This window comes from Melanerpes formicivorus, unplaced genomic scaffold (assembly GCF_026170545.1).
Source record: "Melanerpes formicivorus ecotype bairdi unplaced genomic scaffold, bMelFor1.0.p_v2 SCAF_20, whole genome shotgun sequence".
NCBI lineage: Eukaryota > Metazoa > Chordata > Aves > Piciformes > Picidae > Melanerpes > Melanerpes formicivorus.
The window spans coordinates 9,629,462-9,650,188 of NW_027142372.1; the positions used below are offsets into that span (position 1 = coordinate 9,629,462).

Sequence of the window (20,727 nt, forward strand, 5' to 3'; positions counted from 1 at the left end):
CTCTGAAGCCACATCCTGCGTTGCCCCTGGAACCGGTTGGTGTTCCCCGGCCGGATGTGAGCTGCCTGCCCTAGCTGCTTTGATGCATATAGTCCTGTAGTTAATGGAAGTTCACTAGTTTTTCAGGCCACATCTTGTGATTCTGATGCATTTTGCCATCCTCAAATCCTGATTGCTGCGAAGTTGCAAGATACTCTTTTATTGAAGCCGCTTGAATTAATTCCCTGTTTTTTTTCCAGTGAATCCTAGCTCTCTGTGCTCTGAATCTCAAGGTTACTGATCTGAGTGGGAGTGCAGCAAGAGGAATTGGGAGCTAATCAGTGAGGAACTGCTGAGGACTATGCAGTCAGTGTTGAAGAACAGAGGTTGATGGGGCAACTTAGAGGTTGAAACCTTTCTTTTAATGGCCCTGTCTGCTTACATGAAGTTTCCAAAAGGCTTCATGTTAATGTAAAATAAAGCATCCCAAGTCTTGAAAGCATGAACCTGTTTTAGATCAGAGTGAACATGTAGTTACTTGGTATTTATGCTACCGTTTCAGCACATGGGAAGGCTGAATCTCTGCTGTTTTCATTGCAGACTGGTTTCTGGGTAGCTGTAGCTGGTGTGGAATGCACAAGAGCCTTGTCCCATGGTCAGGTTGGGAGCTCATAGAAGGGAAAAACAAGGAGAGTAATGGTAGTTTGTGGAGGGAACAATTCCATCAGGCTAAAGCTAAGAAAGTTGGATGGATGAATGTGTCTAACATTGTAAGTTAGGCCTTTGGAAGTGAAGCTAGTGTTAAATTGAAGTGTTGGACTCTGCCCAACAGGAACATTGTGCAAGTGGCCCTGATGACTCTTACCAGTCAAGTTATGTCCATGGTTTGTGTGTTGGGTGTCTTCTGCTGAAGTATTTGCTGTACTTCATAAGTAAGTTGATAACCATGTCATAAAAATGGTACAATGTTTTCTGTGAACATTACCAGGCTTGTATGTGGTCACTTCCAGTGTTACAGTAATAGCAGAGTGGTGAGGGTTGGATGGGACCTCTGGAGATCGTCTAGCCCAACCCCTCTGCTAAAGCAGGGTCACCCACAGCAGGTTGCTCACAATCTCAATGTTCAGGTGGGTTTGGAATCTTTCCAGAGAAGGAGACTCCACAGCCTCTCTGGACAGCCTGTGCCAGGGCTCCAGCACTCTCCCAGCAAAGAGGTTTCTCCTGCTCAAGTGCAACCTCCTGAGTTCCAGTTTGTGCCCATTGCCCCTTGTCCTGTTGCTGGACACCACTGAAAAGAGTCTGGCCCCATGCTTTTGCCTCCCTCCTTTTAGTTCCTCCTGAGCATTAAGAAGATTCCCCTCTCAGTCTGTTCTTCTCCAGAATAAAGATTAATGTATATTTTATGTGTGAGCTAAGTAATGAATAAAATGGCTTTATGTAGGCCAGGAAGCAGATGTAAATAGATCTTCAGAACTGTCATGGGACAGGATTTCTGTAGCTGCCTTAGCTTTTGCTTAGAGCACACCTTGGCTCTTTCCAGGTCCTTTACAGCTAGAAGGAAGGACCTGCTAATGCTGAGCAGATACCTGGGGGTGGTTGAGTTCAGTGTGAACATAAAAAATCTGGGATAAAAGAGTGGTTTGGATGTGGCTCTGCCCAAGCTCTCTGCTCTTCCCCACTGCAAACCCTTAAACAAGCATTTTGTAGTTCAGACTTGCCTTTGCTCCTAGAGCTTGTGCAGGCTCCTTCTAAGCTATGCTGTCCAAAAGCTGTCCCCTCTGCAGCTGGGGAGCAGGCCAGCTCGCCTGAAAAACCCCAGTGACTTCTGCAGAGCTCTCATCTGGAACAGACTAGTTTGCTCTGGCTGGCAGAGAGATTTCTTCCTGAGCAAACGTGCTCGCCAGGCATGCAGGCAGAGCTGGGTGAGTCATGAGATAGGCTGGGCTTAGCTGCAGCCCTGCGGCTTCGCAGCCAAGTCGAGTTCCTGCCTGTGGTGACGTGACAGTCACCCCAGAGCGCTCAGCGTCGTGCAGCCCAGCCTTCCTCCGGCCTGAGAAGTGGTGCTGAAAAGCTCAGGTGCTGGGTTTTGAGCTCAGAATCATCTGCCAAGCCTTTCATGTACCAGTTCAGTTGCCTGGTTAATGAATGTAATTCCCCTTTGCCTTGGGTGCCGAGAGCTCCTGCTGGGTCCTGCCCGGCGTTGGAAGCTTCGCTTTGGGAGGTTGTAGCTGGAAAAATATTCTTGAAAGGTGCAACAGAAGCTGTCCAACAAATACAGAAAAAGTGAGAGGTTTAGAACAGATGAATTTATCTGTAGATCCAAAGGTATGCTTAAAAAGCAAGCACTTGTGGGGCATTACCCAGGACACAAGTTGGTTAAGAAAGTGAATCACAGGCCTGTGTGACCTGGTAGCACATCAAGGGCAGGTCACTCGTTCTCTGCGTGGTCTGTCCTTTCATCAGTTGCTCACAGCTGGGGAGGGGGGTGACCAGCCTCTATTCATCAATAAAATATCTTGAAAACCAGAAGCCTTGAGGCAAGTAGCTTGTTGGTTTTGGTGGTTCTTTTTTTTTTTTTTTTCCCTTTTTAAAAATCTGTTATCAGAAATTTATGGAACATGGTTGACACTCTGCTCAGCTTTCCCCAGCTCCTTTCCTTCTGTTTGTGCAGACTCGTTATCAGGAAGTTTATTTCTGGCTTAGGCAAGGATTTGTATTTGGTAACCTCCATGCACTCCCAGAGAGCTAAGTCCCCTTTCTTCACAGTAGTTCAGAATCCATCTCAGGGGAATCTCAGGGTTGGAAGGGACCTCTGGAGATCGCTCCAATAACAGCGTGCTGCTTGTGGAGCAAATGAAGTTGTGTGTTTTAACCTCTCTAACCAGCCCATTCCTGTGTCTTTCAGATTGCACAGCGTTTTTGGGACACACCTCTGTTGGATTTTAATCTATGTCCTGCTAACAACAGCTTTCAGCTATGGAATCGGTAAATATTGACCTTGCTTCTGTCCAAACTTTCTGGGTTTATTTCCTGACCAGTGCTTGTGTCCATCTTTGGGTTTGCCTTTTTGGTGTGTGTGTGGGGTGTTACAAATTTGCCTTTATTTTTCTGAAACACATGAAGGTGAAAATTTCAGATTTCCTTGGAATGACTGATGGGTACTAGCCAGGAATGCCTGGGACGTGTCTCTAGCTCTGAGATGCCTTTTCACTCCCTGCACTTCAAAAGCAGCAAGTTTTGCCCTAACTTGGTGAAAGCAGAAGTTAACTTTCCTGCGGGGGCAGTTCCAGCGCTGGTTTGCCCACCAGACTGTGTAGCTTGTTGGTGCTGTTGAGTATTAAATATTCTCCTGCCTCTAGTATATCACAGTCCTTTCTTCCTCTTTGCTTTCAAAATGGCTTTAAAAAAAAACAACCCTAGTCTATTAAGAAGTGCCAGTTTCAGTATGTTATGTCTCCTTCTGATTAGTATAATTGAAACAGATGGCACCTATGCTTCATTTTGGGCAGAGAAACCTCCCAATATGCTGAGACTACAGTTTGATTCAGTATTAGGATTCAACTTTTTTGGTGGCATTAGCAGATGTAGAAATAATAGGCTGTCTCGGAGTGGAGTTTAGGGAGGGAGAAAAGAGGTTTTTAGCCTTGCTGCTTTGAGAGGAGATGAGGGAGGTCGGCGCTGTCCTCTGGAAAGCAAAATGATGTTGCTGGCTGAGGGGGTTTGTTCGTGCTGGTTTTTCTGCAGCACTGGCAGTTTGGTGTGTCTGGCTGAATAAAAGCTGTTGTCTGAGCTCAGCTTTGCAGCATTATGGAGGGGGAAGCTCAGCAGTGCAGAGTTCAAGGTCATCCTCATCCTTCTCCGTGGAGAAGGCTCTCAACGGATAACCCACAGCGTGTTGCTTCTGCCGTGGGGCCTCGGGTGCTTGGCTGACCTCTTGGTTTGTGCTGCAGTGGGATTGTTTGTGTTGAAGTGTTTGTTATGATAAAGCCATTATTGAAGGAGAGTTACTCTGTAGAAATACAGGTCTGCTGTATCAGGTGGCTTTGCAGGCTGGTGCGTTTCTTTTGTCTTGGATTTTGAGGAAAAAAATAAATCTCTCTGTGTTTAGTTTGCCTATAATGATTCCAGGGATTCAGAGGGAGACAAGACGTTGTTTCAGTTTCCCTTGGTGAATATTAATAGCAGCAGAAGCCTTTCACAGTGAAACGAGACAGTCCAGGCATCAGTGACTCTCCCCTGCTGCAGCCGAGTAATTAAAGTGTATCGAGTGTGAGACCTTTAGCTGTGGTGTGCAGTAACTCTCTCCTTAATGGGTGCTCTGCAGTCCCCTGAAAAACCGAGCTGAGTCCTCCCATCAATTATAAACCAGGCTGTTCACTACCTATTCCATTTCCTAGCTGGGCAGCAGGATGTTTCATCCTGCCTTTTGGAGTAAATGCTGGTTTGCCTTGTTTTGGGGTGGGTTTTTTGGGGTGTTTTTTCTTTGAGTGCAAACTGTACTTTTGAAACCAGGCTTGCATTAATTGCAGTACCTCCCTGAAATGAAAGCTAGCCCTTCATTTGCATTCTATACTTGCCCACTGGGCAAAACAACTTCCTCCCTGACAGATTACAGAGCATTATGGCAGTCTGCATCTCTCCAGGGCCTCCTGTCCATATCACCTGCCTTTTGGCCACTAATAATCTTCTAGGATTATTGCTGAGAGCTTAACTGATGCCTGGCATTGCTATGGCAGCTGCATTTTAGGAAGGTTTGCCACACCTTCAGCCCTTTTCTCTGGGGGTGTTTTGTGCTTTGCTTGCCTGAAGCCACGCTGTGATGTTTGTGGGTCTAGCTGAAACTGTGGCTGGAAAAACTTGCCAGATGAAGGGTTTGAGGCTGTATGAGGTGACAAAGCATTTGCACTGGGTAGAAAGAATGAATTACTAAAAGTCAGAAGGCTCTCCGACTTCTGAAACAAACAAAAGAGTGATTTCACTTTGTGGGTGTTTTGAGCCTGGGGAGGTGATAGTTAAGTGACCTTTTCCAGTGGAACGAGTTTTCATCCACTGCTCTGCAAAGACAGACAACTGCGTTGCCGCTCTGGGGTCTAGTAGCTCCATTCCTGCACCACTGTGCTGTGGGGATGTTGGGGAGAAGATAACAAGGGGAGAAAATCAGACTTCTCCAGAATTAGCTGAAAAAAATTACCTAAGTCTCATATGTTCCGAAACTGAGGTGAATTCCTGGGCTCAGTGCTGGTGGGGAGGCTGTGATGTACAGCGCCGCTGCGGTTTATCACTCAGGTACCAGCTGGTGCTGATGTGCAGTTGATGGCATCCTCCAAGGAGCCTGAGGACTGAACAGCATTCATGTCTGGCCCAAGCTCGAGTGAAAACCTCTCATCCTAAAAGGCAGGCAGTCTTAAGGGGCGGGGGGGGGAGGGTACTTTTTGGTTTTGTGAACTTACACTGTGGAGGGGTAGAGTCCTGGTGCTTGTGTGCCCAAATGGCAAAGTGCTGACGTCCAACCTTCTGTCTTGTCTGAGATGCATTGTGGAAGTGTGCAGCTTTTGTCACCCATCCGTTCATGGCCATGAATATGGGGGTGGTTTTGCTGTAAACCTGTGGGTGACAATGCACTGAGACACAGAACTTGAGTGTTTTGGCCTTTTTCTCTTCTGTCTAGGCAACTTGTATACTGTAGGGGACACCTGTCTGGATTTCCCCATGGGAAGAGGCTGAGTAGCCTCATCTTCAGGACCAGGCTTGCCTTTGTACTAAGATCCTGCAGCATTTGCTGTATTCTGATGAAGCCATTCCACAATTTATAGCTTTGCTAATGAAAATAAAGCTTCAGTGATGGAAAGGGTCTCGGAGGGCCTCCTGATGCAGAGCGTTTGGGTCCCTGGGAGGTGGCTTGTCCCCATCACATGTGCTAGTAGCACCGTTAACGATGGTGTGCTGTCAGCCCCATCACCGAGATAACCCGAAAACAGCAATACCTAGAGGTCTGTGTAGATTGTGCTGTGATCTGCTGACCCAAAAGCAGCTGCGTGGGCACAGCTGGAGGGCCAGAAGCGCTGTGGTCCGTGGTGGGGCGGGAGCAGAGGAAGTGTTGAGAAAGTCTGAGATTTCTCCACTTGGGCTGGCGGCTCCTTTATTGCGAAACCCCGGCGTTGCTACAAACATGCTCCCCTCGCTTCTCTAAAGCAGGCTTGGAGCTTTGTGTTTGGTTTTGTTTCCCCTCCCAGCCTAATGTGGTGATAACAGCAGAAGTCCTGTCTGGATGGGTGGGGGAAAAAGGAGTTGAGTCGCCAGCCTCAACTCCTGGCTTCGTGAAGCCAAACAGCTGCAACACAGCAGCTCTTCTGCCACAACGAGTGGGACAAGTAGTTATTCACTAAACTATTTTGGGCAGGTTGCTTGAAGGAAGCCAGGGTGGCTGCCTCAAGAAACAGCCTGATCACAGTGGTCTCCTTCTGGGGTTGGGTGACTTGGGCTTGCAGCGCTGAAGCCAGCAGCTGGTGCGATTCACACTTCCCAGCGTCTTCATTAGGGAAGCAGAAGGGTCAAGGGTTTCTCAGAGCAGCAGAGAAATTGCAGCAGCTTCTGATGGTGGCTTTGGCACTGGCATTTTACAGAGTTGGTAATGAATATGTAGGTGTAAGATTAAAGGAATGAGTAAGGGAGCTGCTGAAGAGAATTGGTGTTCAGAGCTGCAGCCGTGCCTCTGTCTGACCTCCCGAGAAGGATCCAATTGTAAAGCCGAGGCCTGTAGTGGAAAAGCAATTACAGTACAAGCTTCCAGGATTGAATTGTCCTCTGAAAGTCAGATGCTGCAATAATGGCAGCGTTGTTTAGGTGAAACGTGACTTTATTTAACGCCTTGGTATTTTTTTATTAGTGCTCTTAAATGTGTTCATACAGTTTTCAATTTCTGCTGCTCTGGGGGAAATAGAGCTTAGAATTCCACAAGGAAGGTATTTCTTTGCATAGAAGCATTCTTCTGAGCTTTCTGGCTTTTTTCCACGTGTTTCAATTCTTAGCCCTTCTAAATTGGAGGGGTTGGAAGTGAACACAATGGAAGTGCAGCGTAGGTTTCTTTCTTCAGCTTGCTCGCAGCCAAGCGGAGCAGTGAGGGGCTTTCTGGTGGCACTGGGGTATGGTGTGGAAGAGTTGGCTTTTGGGTTGAGAAGCTGATGTGTGATGAAACAGGGTCTGGAGAGGGAAGGGGAAGCCGTGTGCAAGTGGAATTAATAGTCTCATGGAACAGGAAAGAAGTGGAGCTGTGTGGCTTGTGGCTTTGACTGACTTCTGCTGTGCTCCTCACCCCACCCCTGAAATGGTGGAGCCATTTCTCTCACAAAAATGCAGATTTTGGAAGGGCTGTGAAGCAGCTGGGTGGCTTTTGAGGTGCAGATTTGCCTGGAGTGTTTCAAAGGAGGTGGTTTGGGTTTGTTCTGGTGTGTGGCTCAGCCTGAGGTGGCTTCGTTGGGAGAGTGTTTTCCCATCCACTGCTCCGCTCTGACACTGTGGGACCTGTCTGCATGTGAGGTGGGTTTCCACAGCCCTTGGGAGCAGTGAACTTCTCTGTTTGTCAGTTTGTGTTCTGTAGTGGGCAGTACTGAAGGTGTATAGCCTAAATTGAATTTTTGAAGCTCATAAGCAGAGGTGAAGGAGATGTGGCTTCACCGTGAGCCTGGATCTCTTTGGGGGCCTAACAGGGCTTGAGTTTTTGGGCACAAAACCACTGCTGGGCCCTACAGAGGAGAGCTTTAAACTCCTTCCTCCTGGCTTCTCGGATACAATCTCAGTGTAAGCATTTGATTTGAGTGTTTGAATTGCTGCTTTTACAGCTCTCTGTATTTTATCCAAATTTATTAAATTGCCGGTGTTATTCACATGCCACTTTTGGCAGTTGCCACCTACATGCCCTCAATTTGAACATACCTTTCAGGAGAAGTGAGGTAGGGAGGCTCCTTCCTCCTGTGTCAGATGTTAGAGAGAGGAGCACTCACATTAATTCACTTTCACTAACCTTTCCACTGCTAATGAGCTAACCTGGCCCTCTGCACAGCGCAGCACCATTAATGAACAGATCTGAGCGAAGCACAAACTCCTCTGAAAAACATCTTGCCTGACTTCTTCTCTGGCTGTAATTCAGATCCACGTGTTCAGCGTGACACAAAAGGGAGTTCTCAGTAAGAGCAATCCACAGCTAAATACTCCTCCTTCCTCCCATGTTCTGTTTGCAATTAGACAAAGCCGTGGCAATAATTAGCCAAGAAGAAGGAAAAGAGTTGGTTGTGTTATGTGTGTGTGTTTTTTCCCTCCAACTGTACTTGATTTGGAATAATTTTACTCTTTGGAAGGCCTTGTTATGGCCACAAAAGGAAGTCTGCTTTTGAGTGAGGGTTTTTTTTTGTGTTGGGTTATATCAACCTATATAAATCGCCCTCTACGCTCAGAAGTCACAGTTGTGTTTAGCAACGAGTTCATTAAGGCAAGCTTGTAACAGAGCTAATGCCCAGGATCATCACTTCCAGTAATGGACAGTGTTACTTCATGGGAGAAGATTCCCAGCAGACACAGCCCCAGTGACACATGGGGACAGGGTTTTGGGAAGGGAATCGGCAGGTTGCGCAGCCACCAGTTACGGCTTCCATCGTTGTGCAACAGCATTCCCTCTCCTGAAAGGAAAAGTGCTTTTGGGCAGGCTCTGGCTTGGTGAGTGAGGTGCAGTGTTCAGGAAGGTGATGATTTTGTTTGAGTGTTGTGTGGAGCACCAAAGTGTGCTCCTGAAAGGGAGCGGAGTTACGGTCTCCGCCCTGAGGAAGTGGTGCTGGGGGTGCGAGCTGACAGGCTTTGGAGCGGCGTGGCAGGATTGCACAAAATATGGCTGAAGCTGCTTGTTTGCAGGAGCTCTCCATCACGCTGTGATTAAGTGCAGATGATGCATTTGGCAGCAAGAGGTGTGCAATCTGTTCCTACCCTGAGGAGCTCGCAGACCAAAGGCCCACTGATAAGACCAGCCTCACCGTTGTACCTCATGACTGGTGAATAATGGTGAAGGATGTTCTGGTCCCTCTATCTCTTGCTCTTGTAAATAATAGTCTAGATGATTGTGAGCCTGGGGGATTTGACACTCAAATCATAGCATCATAGTATCAGTCAGGGTTGGAAGGGACCACAAGGATCATCTAGTTCCAACTCCCCTGCCATGGGCAGGGACACCCCACACTAGATCAGGCTGCCCAGAGCCTCATCCAGCCTGGGCTTAAACACCTCCAGGGACGGGGCCCCAACCACCTCCCTGGACAACCCATTCCAGGGCTTCACCACTCTCATGGGGAAGAACTTCCTCCTCACCTCCAGCCTGAATCTCCCCACCTCCAGCTTCATTCCATTCCCCCTAGTCCTATCACTACCTGAGATCCTGAAAAGTCCTTCTCCAGCCTTCCTGTAGGCCCCCTTCAGATCCTGGAAGGCCACAATTAGGTCACCTGGGAGCCTTCTCTTCTCCAGACTGAACAGCCCCAACTCCTTCAGTCTGTCCTCATAGGAGAGGTGCTCCAGCCTTCTGCTCATCCTCATGGCCCTTCTCTGGACACCTTCCAGCACCTCCAGATCCCTCTTGTAATAGGGGCTCCAGAACTGGACGCAGTACTCCAGTTCCTAACTCGGGGCAGGGGGGGGAATAGCTTTTGGTGTTTTGGGGAATGCATTTCTGTTATGTGGATAGGGAGGGAGATGCAGTGTGACTTGGACATCCTTCGTGGAGCTGCAGGTGGGATAGTCGGTGTCCAACAAGTCCAGGCTGCTGCCTGACATCCTCTGAGGTGGGCATCATTGCTTGGTGGTACAAAGTGGTGGTGGTGGGAGGGGAAAAAAAACAGTGAGTTTTATGGAAACCTTGGGTGAGTTAGGAAATCCTTGAGAGTGTTTGGCTGAACCACCCAAGTGCCTGATGCTGTGACAAGCAGGCGCAGCCTGTCCCTGTAAGCCATGTGAAAGGGGGGAAATTGTTGTTATTGAAGGAAATGTAAAATTACTGGATATGTTTTATGGATATTCTTTGAAGAGGCCTTCTGATAAAACCAGGAAACACTTCTGGTAAGTAAGGCTTGAATGTTGAGAGTGAAGGAGGAGAACAGACATTATCATTATTGTGTTCCCTTGGTTAAATTCTTGGCAGAGCTTTAATTGTAGAGGAACAGGACAACAAGGACTGAGATTTGCAGCTCACTCTAATTCATTAGTGCCTTAATTAGATGCTTGGGTACTCAGGTATTCTGACAGCTTTCACACTGCTGCATGTTCTCTCTATTCTGCAGGAATTTGTTGGACTTCTCCAGAAGAAGATAATTCCATTGGGTTGTACTTAGCAAGTTAATGTTGTAATGAGTGTTTTGATCTTGGGTTGAGACTGGGACAGGCTAATTGTTTCCAGTTGCTGGAGATGTGCAGGGGCTGCAGAAGGGATTTCTTGGGTGTTTTGCAGAAACTTGGATGTTGTGGACCTTCAAGAGAGTGAGGCAGGCAGGCTGTGGTCTGTGCTCACCAAGACAGAGGCTTGAATTCCCAGCCCCTTGCCCTGTGCGTGTTTGGCAAGCTGGCACGCCTGGCTTTGCTGTCCTCAGAAGTGGCTTTGGTTTGGTGGACAGATACCCAGAGCTCTGCTTTCACTTAAAACTGTTTCACCCACATTGCCTGCCTTCAGCACTGCCCAGGCTTGTCCTGACTGAGGGTGAATGGCTTGCAGGCCACTGTCAGGACATTTTGGGAAGTCTCTGCCCTTTGGTGAGGCCATGGCAGAAGACATCAAGGGGTAGAGCAGGTTCCTGAAGCACCGTGGGACTGGCTAAAAGTCAGTGCTTCCCCTGAGAGCTGTGGTCTCAACTGTAATGTTTTTAAGTCTTGAATTTGGAACAGACTTAGGAGCTCACCTTTGGGGGTGGAAGCTTGTTAAGTTGTCAATACTATTGCCTGTTACCATCTGTTCCTACCACTAAGGAGCTGCAAAAATCAGTAATTCATTCTCTTGATTTTTTTGAGGAGCTTGGGTGTAAGTCTTCTCCTTGTTATTTTTCTGGGCTCCCTCATTATAAAAGACAGGCATCAAGTGCTGCAAAGGCAGAACGACATTCTTGCTTTAATCTCTCATCTAAATGTATTTGAAATTTAAATGGCAATGGTTACCAATATTAGAGGTTACCCGGGAGCACAACAGCTATTTCTGGGGAAGGCAGTGCCTGGGTCTCCCTTATCAAGCAGCAGTGTGCTTGTGCAACTTCACCTTTCTGGGTTAACCCCTGCAAAGAGGGGGAGGGGTGGGAGGGAGATGGAAGGACAAGTGGAAGGCATGCCTACAACTGACTTCAGCAAATCACCCCTTTCTATGGATGCTGGGTTTGCTTTTGTAAGCAAAACTTGTCCCAGATTCCAGTTTTAATGTCTTTGTTGTTGCCCTGGTGAATTACTAATGCAAGTGGGCTGGTGTTGGTATTTCTGGTGTGCAGTTGCTGGTGGTGGTAGCTGGGGTCTCTGAGAAGTGGGTGGGCTGGAGACAGCTCAAGTGGGTGTCTGTGGGAATCACAGGAACACTGAAGCATCATCAGTTGTAGGACAGACAGACACTGACTACTGTGTGGTGTACCTGAGTTACCCAGGGCTGGGATTTCACTCCTGGATTTAAACTGCAGAATCAAAATGGGTTGACATCAAATAACAGTGATAGTGGTTTGGGACATGAGATCCCTGTGACTGGGGTTGTCTGCAGAATTGTCATGGGGGCAGACAGAGGGGTGGTGATGATGCTTTTTTAATGCAAAGGGGCTTTGCAGCCTGAGGCCAGGTGTTCTTCGTAGTTTTTTTTCCTCTTCCTTACGGTGTCACTGGAGTTCAGCTTTCCACATGTTTGTTTTGGTGTTATCTGAACTACAGAGCCTGTGCCTGAGGGCTGAGTTGAAGGGATGTCCAGCTTTCTACCATCTGCACACTCGCCACTGGTGTCAAGGGCTGGGTTTTGTTTGATCTGTAAGAACAAGCTGAATTTTGATGGAGTTTGTGTGATGTGTAACACAGCATTATCCTCTGATAGCATGCAGGCAGCAGCACTCAGGTGAGAGCAAGTGTTGTGCTTCTCCAAGGCAGGGGAACAACTCTGGTATGGTGAAGAGAAAAAGTAGCTCTTGGAGGACTTAGTCCTGGTTGTAATTAATGGTCTAGAGGATTTGCAGGGTAGAAGTGGTCTCCAAGGACTGAGAAGTAAGCCCAGAATGGTGCCTCTGTGGTTCCTGGTGGCTGTAGCTGCCATAAAGAAGGACCTGTTGTGCCACTATCCTCTTGTACTCTTAGAAAGCTTCAATACTTGTGGACTTCAGTCTAAAAGTTGTCATATATCCTGTAGCGAGGCTAGGACACCATGGGACACAACTCAGGTGTTTGTAAGAGTAGGCTATTTGTGACTTTTGTTGGCTTCAGATACAGGATTTCACCTCAATTCTGAATTTCCTGGAAGCCTTGACACTCAGCTTGCCCCCAAGCTTTGAAGGAAAGGCAGGATGGCAGCGTGAGGGCTGGGTGTGTTTGTGTACTCTCGGACACCTCCAGCTTCTCCCCAAGGCTGACTCAGTCCCATGTAGCTTAGCTTGGAGTCTGCCAGGCAGGCACCAACAGCCACAGGGGAAAAATACTACAAAAGCAATGAGGGGAGCTGGTGACTGTGATGGACGTGGGTAGGTGTGGCAGGAGGAGTTTTTAAATGTTGATCATTTTGGTGCTTTTATGTAACTCTCAGCTGGTGAAGGCTGTGAGGACACAAAGGTCAGTGTTGACTAGCTCTGGTTATTCTCTGCTGGACCTCGACTTAGTGCTGGTGTCACAGAAGAAATACACTTCCTCTGCATGTTATGCAGTCAGAAGAGAATTATTTTGTTGTCTCCAATAGTTTTTACCTCATCCTTGTAGTCTTGCCAGTATCCTGTATTTGTTTTTTGCAGGAAGCCTTTCAGGGCTGTCTTAATTGGAATTAAGTGTTGTAATAGAAATGCACATTTTTGGTTGGAGATAATGTAGGAAATATTCACCCAGATTTATTTTAACTTAGTGGGCAAAGCATTCACTGGAGAGCTTTGCTTTGGGACTTGAACTTCTGAGGGGTTTAATGGAAGGTTTGTTTGCTGTTGGGTCATGATAAAGGAATAAACCAACCTGAACCGTCTTGAGCGGCTCGTGTCGGAGACAGGAGCTGCTCCTGTGTTGTAGATGATGGTATCATAGTATCAGTCAGGGTTGGAAGGGACCACAAGGATCATCTAGTTCCAACCCCCCTGCTGTGGGCAGGGACACCACACACTAGATCAGCCTGGCCAGAGCCTCATCCAGCCTGGGCTTAAACACCTCGAGGGACAGGGCCCCAACCACCTCCCTGGACAACCCATTCCAGGGCTTCACCACTCTCATGGGGAAGAACTTCCTCCTCACCTCCAGCCTGAATCTCCCCACCTCCAGCTTCATTCCATTCCCCCTAGTCCTGTCACTACCTGAGATGCTGAAAAGTCCTTCCCCAGCCTTCCTGTAGGCCCCCTTCAGATCCTGGAAGGCCACAATTAGGTCACCTCGGAGCCTTCTCTTCTCCAGACTGAACAGCCCCAACTCCTTCAGTCTGTCCTCATAGGAGAGGTGCTCCAGCCCTCTGATCATCCTTGTGGCCCTTCTCTGGACACCTCCCAGCACCTCCACATCCCTCTTGTAGTAGGGGCTCCAGAACTGGCTGCAGTACTCCAGGTAGGGTCTCAGCAGAGGGGGAGAATCACCTTCCTTGACCTGTTGGCCACACTTCTCTTGCTGCAGCCCAGGGTCTGATTGGCTTGTTAATTAACATTGTGGCACAGATCTAATGCTGTATGAAAGATCCATGGAGTAGGAATCAAATGACACCAAATCATTTGACAAAGTAAATGAAGGAAAACAAATACTTAATGGGGAAAAAAAAAAATCATGTTTTCCTGTCAGCAGTTAGGAGTGCATCTGGACTCAGCAGCTGGCCAGGCCTGAATTCTTTCTTCCTCTCCTTTTTAATGATGCTTTTACGAGAGCCTACAAGGAGAGCTCTGTCTAAATGAGCTGGTGGCAGGGACACAGCAGTTCCTCTGGGCTCTGCATTCAGCGAGGTATCGCGCGGCTCAATTCTCCTTTCTTTCTCCCTGCAGTTCTGTAGGGTTTTAATGTGAGGAGTACCTGAATACATGAATTAGAGACGGGAAGGTTTGGTTAAAGGCAGAGAAACTCTCCTCATTCCCTTGACCTCAATCTTGCAGAAGGTAGGAGAGCGTTTTGAATTCCTCTAGCTCTGGGTGCGCACAGGCAGCTCTGTGTGCACATGCATATGTATTTTTAAATGTCCCCTGCTTCAAGGTCATCTGCAGTTAAAGTTGGAGTGCAGATTGGATTTCCTGTAGCCAGAGAGCTGCCACTGGGGCTAATCCCCATGGTCTCCAAGCAGTGTGGGACAAGGACCAAAGGGGAGGCTCTCAGATGAGTCCCACGTGTGCTTGTACCTGCCCAGTGAGAAGGACGCAGGCTGACAGCCTCTGCCTGCAGCACCCCTCAGAGCTGCTGAGTTATTTTCCTTTCTGCCTTCATACTTGCAAAACAGCACCAAGCTTTGAGACACTCCTGTGTAAGCTTAGGTGGTGATGAGCAAGAGGATTAATGAGATCCTCAAGACAGATAACTGGAGCAATGAGTTGTGCATAATAGTAGCTTGGAATTCCAGTGACGTGGTTGCAAAGTGCCGTGCAACACGCATGCCTTGGCTGGAGCATCCTTAGTTCTCAGCCTTGCAGGCCCACATGCCTCTGGGTACTGCAGCAGAATGTAGTAAGCAAAACATGTGAAGGAAAAAAGCTCAGCTGTGATGGTTTTGCACACACCAAAATAGTTGTTCACTGTGGATTCGATCACTTACTGGTGGCGTCTTTCTAGTGCTTCAGGGGCTCAGTCTGCAACTTGCATAGAATCATGGAGTCATCACAGTATCAGCAAGGTTGGAAGAGACCCCAAAGATCAAGTCCAACCTGTCACCACAGACCTCATGACTAGACCATGGCACCAAGTGCCACATGGAGTGATTTGGGTTGGAGGGACTTTTAAAGGGCATCTTCTAGGGCATCTAGGGACATCTGCAACCAGAGCAGGTTGCTCAGAGCCCCAAGCAACCTGACCTGGAATGGTTCCAGGGATGGGGCATTTCCCGTCTCTCTGGGCAACCTCAGCCAGTGTCTCATCACCCTCAGTGTCACAAATTTCTCCCTTCTATCCAGTCTACATTTCCCTGTTATAGTTAAAACCCATCACCCCTTGTCCTGTCACAACAGGCCCTGCTAAAAAAGTTTGTCCCCAGCTTTCTTCCTGGCTTTCCTTTGCTCACAGGGCTGGTTTCTATATTCATACTTAATTTGCAGTAGTGCAGAGGAATGAATAGCTGGACTCTGGTTTTTTTGGTATAGTCCTTACTGAATGTCTTTGGAACAACTCTTGGGTATAAACAAGGAGGACAGAGTGTACTGGGCAAAGCAGTGAGACTCTTTTTGTGGAAACCATAAGTGTTCATGGCTGTAACATTGGAAGGTAAACACCAGGGAAGTTCATCAGGCACCTTAGAATAGTTCCAGTCACTACTTGCACTTCTCCAGTTCCTTTTCTGCTGCAGTTCTTCACCTCTTGATATAGACTTAAGAATTTTTGCATTACTGAAAACCTTGGATTTCTGATGCTGAACAACACAAGGCTGAGCTCTGTACCTTAGGAGGAAGTTTGGTCACAATTTAAGCTGTGATCCTGGAGAGGCTTCAATTAAAAGGTGTTGAAAGAGGGCTGTGTTCTGCAGCTTTGCAAAGCTGAAATTTCCCCTCCCCCCCCTTTAAAACCTTGGGGATCCCTGGGAAAGGAGGTTGATCCTGGCTTTTTCTGCTGGGTGAGTAGGAATGTAAAACTTCACTCCCCTGCTTTGACCTAGTTATGAAACCCTTGCCTGTAAAAGTATTAATTTGTGGACTCTCAGCCATTTTAGTATGAGAATTGCAGAGCCCTGCATGCTTGTCTGTAGAGACACCTCGAGTCCAGACATTAAAGGGTAGTGATAAATCTGATAGAATATATATTCTGGTGTGCCATAAACCTTCCTCATTACTCTGGAATTAATCAATGGCTTTGTCTTCTTTTTTTTTTTCCCCTGCTCAGCCATACTTTCACAAGGTATAATTAAACAAAAAAAAAAAGGAAAAAGCTCTAGTTTTTCCTTTTTGTTCAACTCTGCTGTTGTTGAGCTATGTGTGGTTTGGACTTAAGCCCTCTAGAATGTTGGCAGGAGTTCTTGTCTGGAAAGAAATGGTAATTCTTTTGGGGTTGAAAAATGGGGAAGGAAAGATTGCTGGAGCAGAGATGATTTAAAGCAGAAGTCAATAGGCATAGATCTCTCTCAGTGTACACTAAGGGATGGGTGACTTTATATGGCATGTTCCTCCTTTTGGTGGTTGTCAGGTTTGTTTTGTCAGGGGTTTTGGGCAGGTTATTTTGAGTTCATTGTAGCCAGTCCTAGTTGGTATATGAAATTTAACACACTGGCTAAAACAGTGATAATTGAAATCCCTGCAAGTTGAATACTGCATTTGAACTCAGTTACAATGACACCAAGGTGTCCTTAAGCTGTCTCTGATATGAACTGCTGCTCTTCTTCCTTCTGAGTGCAATAGCAGGAGAGTCACCATCCCTCTCAAGCTGCCTGTGTCCTCCCCTGGGGTCATATCCTTAAGCCAGCAATCCGAGTGCCAGGCTATTCTCAGGTGAAGCCTCTGCTTGTGGAAATGCCAATTAGAGGAGGAGGAGAGGAGGCAGTCAGGGTTGGCTGCCTTGGCCGTGCTGTGTGTGGGTGGTGAGGAGCAGCTCTTCTGAAATACAGAAACCTTGCTGGGTTTGCACGTTTGAGCTCTGAGCTGCTGTCAGCTCCCTGGGTCTCTGGTCCTGGGGCATTAATCATAGCCCTGACTTCATGTTCATTTATGGGAAGTCATTGAACAGCTGGGCACAGGGTGAGGTTCCTCCTGCCTTCCAGCCACGGTACCTGCCAGTGCCGGCTGGACTTTGCTCTGGGGGTGCAGTGTTGTTTGCAGGCTGAGAGCTTTGGTATGCAGGTGCCAGCCTGAGCAGTGCTCTGAAGGTGTGTACAGAGTCATGCAGCACCACAGGAGGTTCTGTGGCACTGCTCTAGGTGCCTGGGCTGCTACTTCTGCTTTTGTTTCAGCAACAAGCTGAGGAGAGTGTGTGCGCACAAACCAAAAGGGGAAACGTTCACTGCTTTCAGCTGAGAGAGTTGTCATCTTCTCCTTGTCCTGCACCTATTAAGAATGCTTCTGACAGCAGTGTTGGGGCTTTTACTCTTGCCTTGGTGACACCAGAGGTCTGAATCAACTCACAGACCTTTCAGGTTGGGCTTCCCCTTGTTCCCTGGCACAAACAGCTTTCCCAGCTACTCATCCCAAAGGAATCAAGTTCTTGTGGAAATTTTTACTCAAAAGCAGGATCAGGCTTAGGGTTGCTCTTAGCCTAGCAATGTTAACCCCTATGTGGTTTATTTTTATTCTTCAGCTTTGTTTTGCTGTGGGTGATGTAACTGCTCTGGCTGGAGGGATGGCTGTGTCACTGTGTACTTGTGGTGCTCGTGGCCAAGCCAGCATGCCAGGCTGCTCCTGGGAAGCAGCAGAGACGGAGCTCAGCTCCCCGAGGCAAAGCTACAGCACCTGAGTCCAGCAGCTTTCCTGAAGTCCATGTGGGAAGCTCATCTTCGATTTGCAGAAAGGTCTTAGATGGGATGACTTTTTCAGTGGTGCCCTGGGAGGACTTGAACCCTTTGAAGAGAGCAGATGTGAAACCCATGTGAGGCATGAGATGAGTGGACTTCTGCCTCATGCTTACATTCCCAAGTGGGAAGACTCAGTCCTTGATTTCACTCTGGAACATAACGCTGACAGCTCTGGTTTGGAGCCGTAGGAAGATCGTCTCTGACAGGCTGGAGACACAGACGTCATGGTGGGTTTAGGTTTAGTACCCCCACGTACCTCTGTGATTTTGGGTGGCTGATGAAGCCGCAAAGTATTGAAGTACTTGAACAAAGACTGTATCTGGAAGTGGTGAGTGGTCATTGGGGCAGATACTTAAGACCAAAGCTGCTATTGTTTTTCTCTTAGTTAAACAACAGTCGAGCTCATGCTGTGGCTTTTTTCTTTTCAGTTGCAGTATAATGTTAGCTTTTATTTCTCCCCCGGGTGTGTGTGGTGGGCCAGCACACAGATGCATTGTTCGGGGTCCTGCATTCCAGGGAGATCAAATGCTCCGTGCCCCACATCAGCTGCACATCTGCAACTGCTAAATCCTCTGCAGCCCTTCCGGATCCAGGTGCCATGCAATTACTAGGTTAAAGGCATCAAGGAGCTGCTGCTTCTGGGTCCTTTCTGTTTCATTCCGCCTTGCTTTGATTCACTACAGCTGGTGAAACAGTTAGACTTGGTTCGGGCATGTGTGGAAGAGAGCTCATTTCATGCTTGGAATTGTAATTATGTTCTTTTCTTTCAAGCTGCCAGCAGTAAAAGATGTCTTCCAGTGTGTATCCTCTAAATAAGCTGCAGTGTTTAAATGTTTTCTTATTTCATTTTAAGAATGTGGCAAAATAAATTGTGCTTACTCTCTCCTAGGTTTTGTTCTGGAGCCATTAATTCCCCCTAGCTCTCTCCTGTGATTCAGGCACGTTGCCCTGAAACAGCTGTTGTGTCAGCGCAGTGCCACTGCCCTGACTTGCCCAGTTGGCACTGGTGGCTTCCCTCGTGCCCTCTGACTGCAGTTGCTATCTCCTGTTGACAGTCTATGACTTAACTTTTATACCTGCAGCAGCAGCTGCTTGGTTCCAGTGAATATTTATCTGTTCAACAGCCCTGAGCAAGAGGCAGAGCGCAGCACAAAGCAGAGTTCTTTGCCACACTGAACTTTTCATGATGAATGGATTGGTTTGGGTGTGCCTGTGTACAGTGGGCACCACAGCCCCATGGTGCCAGTGTACTTCTGGAGACTGCAGGGGTGAGATTCTGGGCATGTGGGTTTCCATGTCACACTTTGGGTACTCTCAGCTGGCTTTGGTGAGGAAGGAGCCCAACCAGAATGTATCACAGTATCACAAAGGTTGGAAGAGACCTCGAGGATCATCGAGTCCAACCTGTCACCACAGACCCATGACTAGACCATGGCACCAAGTGCCACGTCCAATCTCCTCTTGAACACCTTCAGGGATGGTGACTCCACCACCTCCCTGGGCAGCACATTCCAATGATGAATGACTTGCTTGGTGAAGAACTTCCTCCTCACCTCGAGTCTAAACCTCCCCGGCGCAGCTTGAGACTGTGTCGCCTTGTTCTGGTGCTGGTTGCCTGGGAGAAGAGACCAACCCCTTCCTGGCTGCAACCACCTTTCAAGTAGTTGTAGAGGGCAACGAGGTCACCCCTGAGCCTCCTCTTCTCCAGGCTAAACAATCCCAGCTCCCTCAGCCTCTCCTCACGGGACTTATGCTCAATGCCTAATGTGGTTGGTTTTAACTTGTCCTGACGGTTTCATCTGCAGCATGGGTCTGAATACCCTTGTAGTTAGTACCCATTGCCTCTCTTTCCTCTCTTCTACCTCTTTTCTCTCTTCTCAGCTTTAATTTTCATGTGATGATGGCTGTACAGGTCAGATCCTTCCCTTCTCTTGGAGGTTAAATAGTGTTCCTTGAAAGCATGTCTTTCAGTGGCCTGATATTTGGGAAGAAAATGTTCTGTCAAAGGTGGTCTGCAGAAGACAGCTCCACTTCTCTGATGGCTGAGAGTCCTGTTGACTTGGAGCAGAGGCTTGCATTTCACATGCAGGACACTTCTCCAGTGGGGAGTTGGAGGCTGTGGTGAAGCACAGTCTCACAGATGTGACATCTTAGGTGCTTCTCCTCATGTCATCCCAGCAAACAGTTCTTCCCTGAATGTACCCCATCTTCTGGAGGGGTCCTCACATGTGCTGTGACCCAGAGCAGAGTCTGTGCCCTGGTCTTGGGTTCTTCCTTGCAGAGCTGGAGGTGGTTTTTCTGTGCAGCTGTTGGAGCTTTGCTCTGATTCTTGGTGTCTGAAGTCAGCGCTTCTGATCTGCTTTCCCTCATCTCTGGAGTCTGTCTGCTCATCTTGTGGTCTCGAGATGAGAGTGCCTGATAGCCATTTCAGTGTCTCCCTGATTGACTGGAAGTCACAGTGGATAAATCTTTCATGATTGGAAACCACTTAAGCCACGAGGTGGCTGATGATCGCCGGTTATTAGTGGAGAGGCTCTACCAAACAATCAGAGAAAATTGAGTGGCAGGGCATATAATTTATGACTTCATCCCAGCTCTGTGGGGGCAAGGCAGGGAGGATCGAAACAGTGAAAGAATTATAGCTGACAGATATTTTAAAGAATGGCTCCAGTTAGTGTCATTTATTGCTGGAATGTGTGGACAGATCCCCAGTCAAAGCCCTCTCAGGGGCAGTGCCAAAACCAGATATGAAAGAGTGTGCAAGAAAATGAAAATGTGGGATGTGGCCATGGGCTTGAATCTTCTTGCTGGGCAAGAGGAATGTGTGTTCTAAGCTGGGCTTTTACAGGCATTTTCCTTTGGTTATAAAGCTGATGGATTCTGCTTCGTGCTGTTTGAAACCC

At 47.8% G+C, this 20,727-nt stretch overlaps 1 protein-coding gene across 7 annotated transcripts in view; it reads left to right on the top strand.

The window, feature by feature from the left end:
* Positions 1 to 20,727, top strand: part of ANKRD11 (ankyrin repeat domain containing 11) — a 172,214-nt gene that overhangs the window by 26,456 nt on the left and 125,031 nt on the right. For 6 of the 7 annotated variants that reach the window (XM_068150737.1, XM_068150741.1, XM_068150739.1 and 3 more), the window contains exon 2: positions 2,885 to 2,964. The exons of the other annotated variant lie outside the window; for it this stretch is intronic. The gene's annotated coding sequence lies outside the window, so the exon portion shown is untranslated. The remainder of the gene's footprint in view (positions 1 to 2,884; positions 2,965 to 20,727) is intronic. 7 annotated transcript variants of the gene reach the window in all.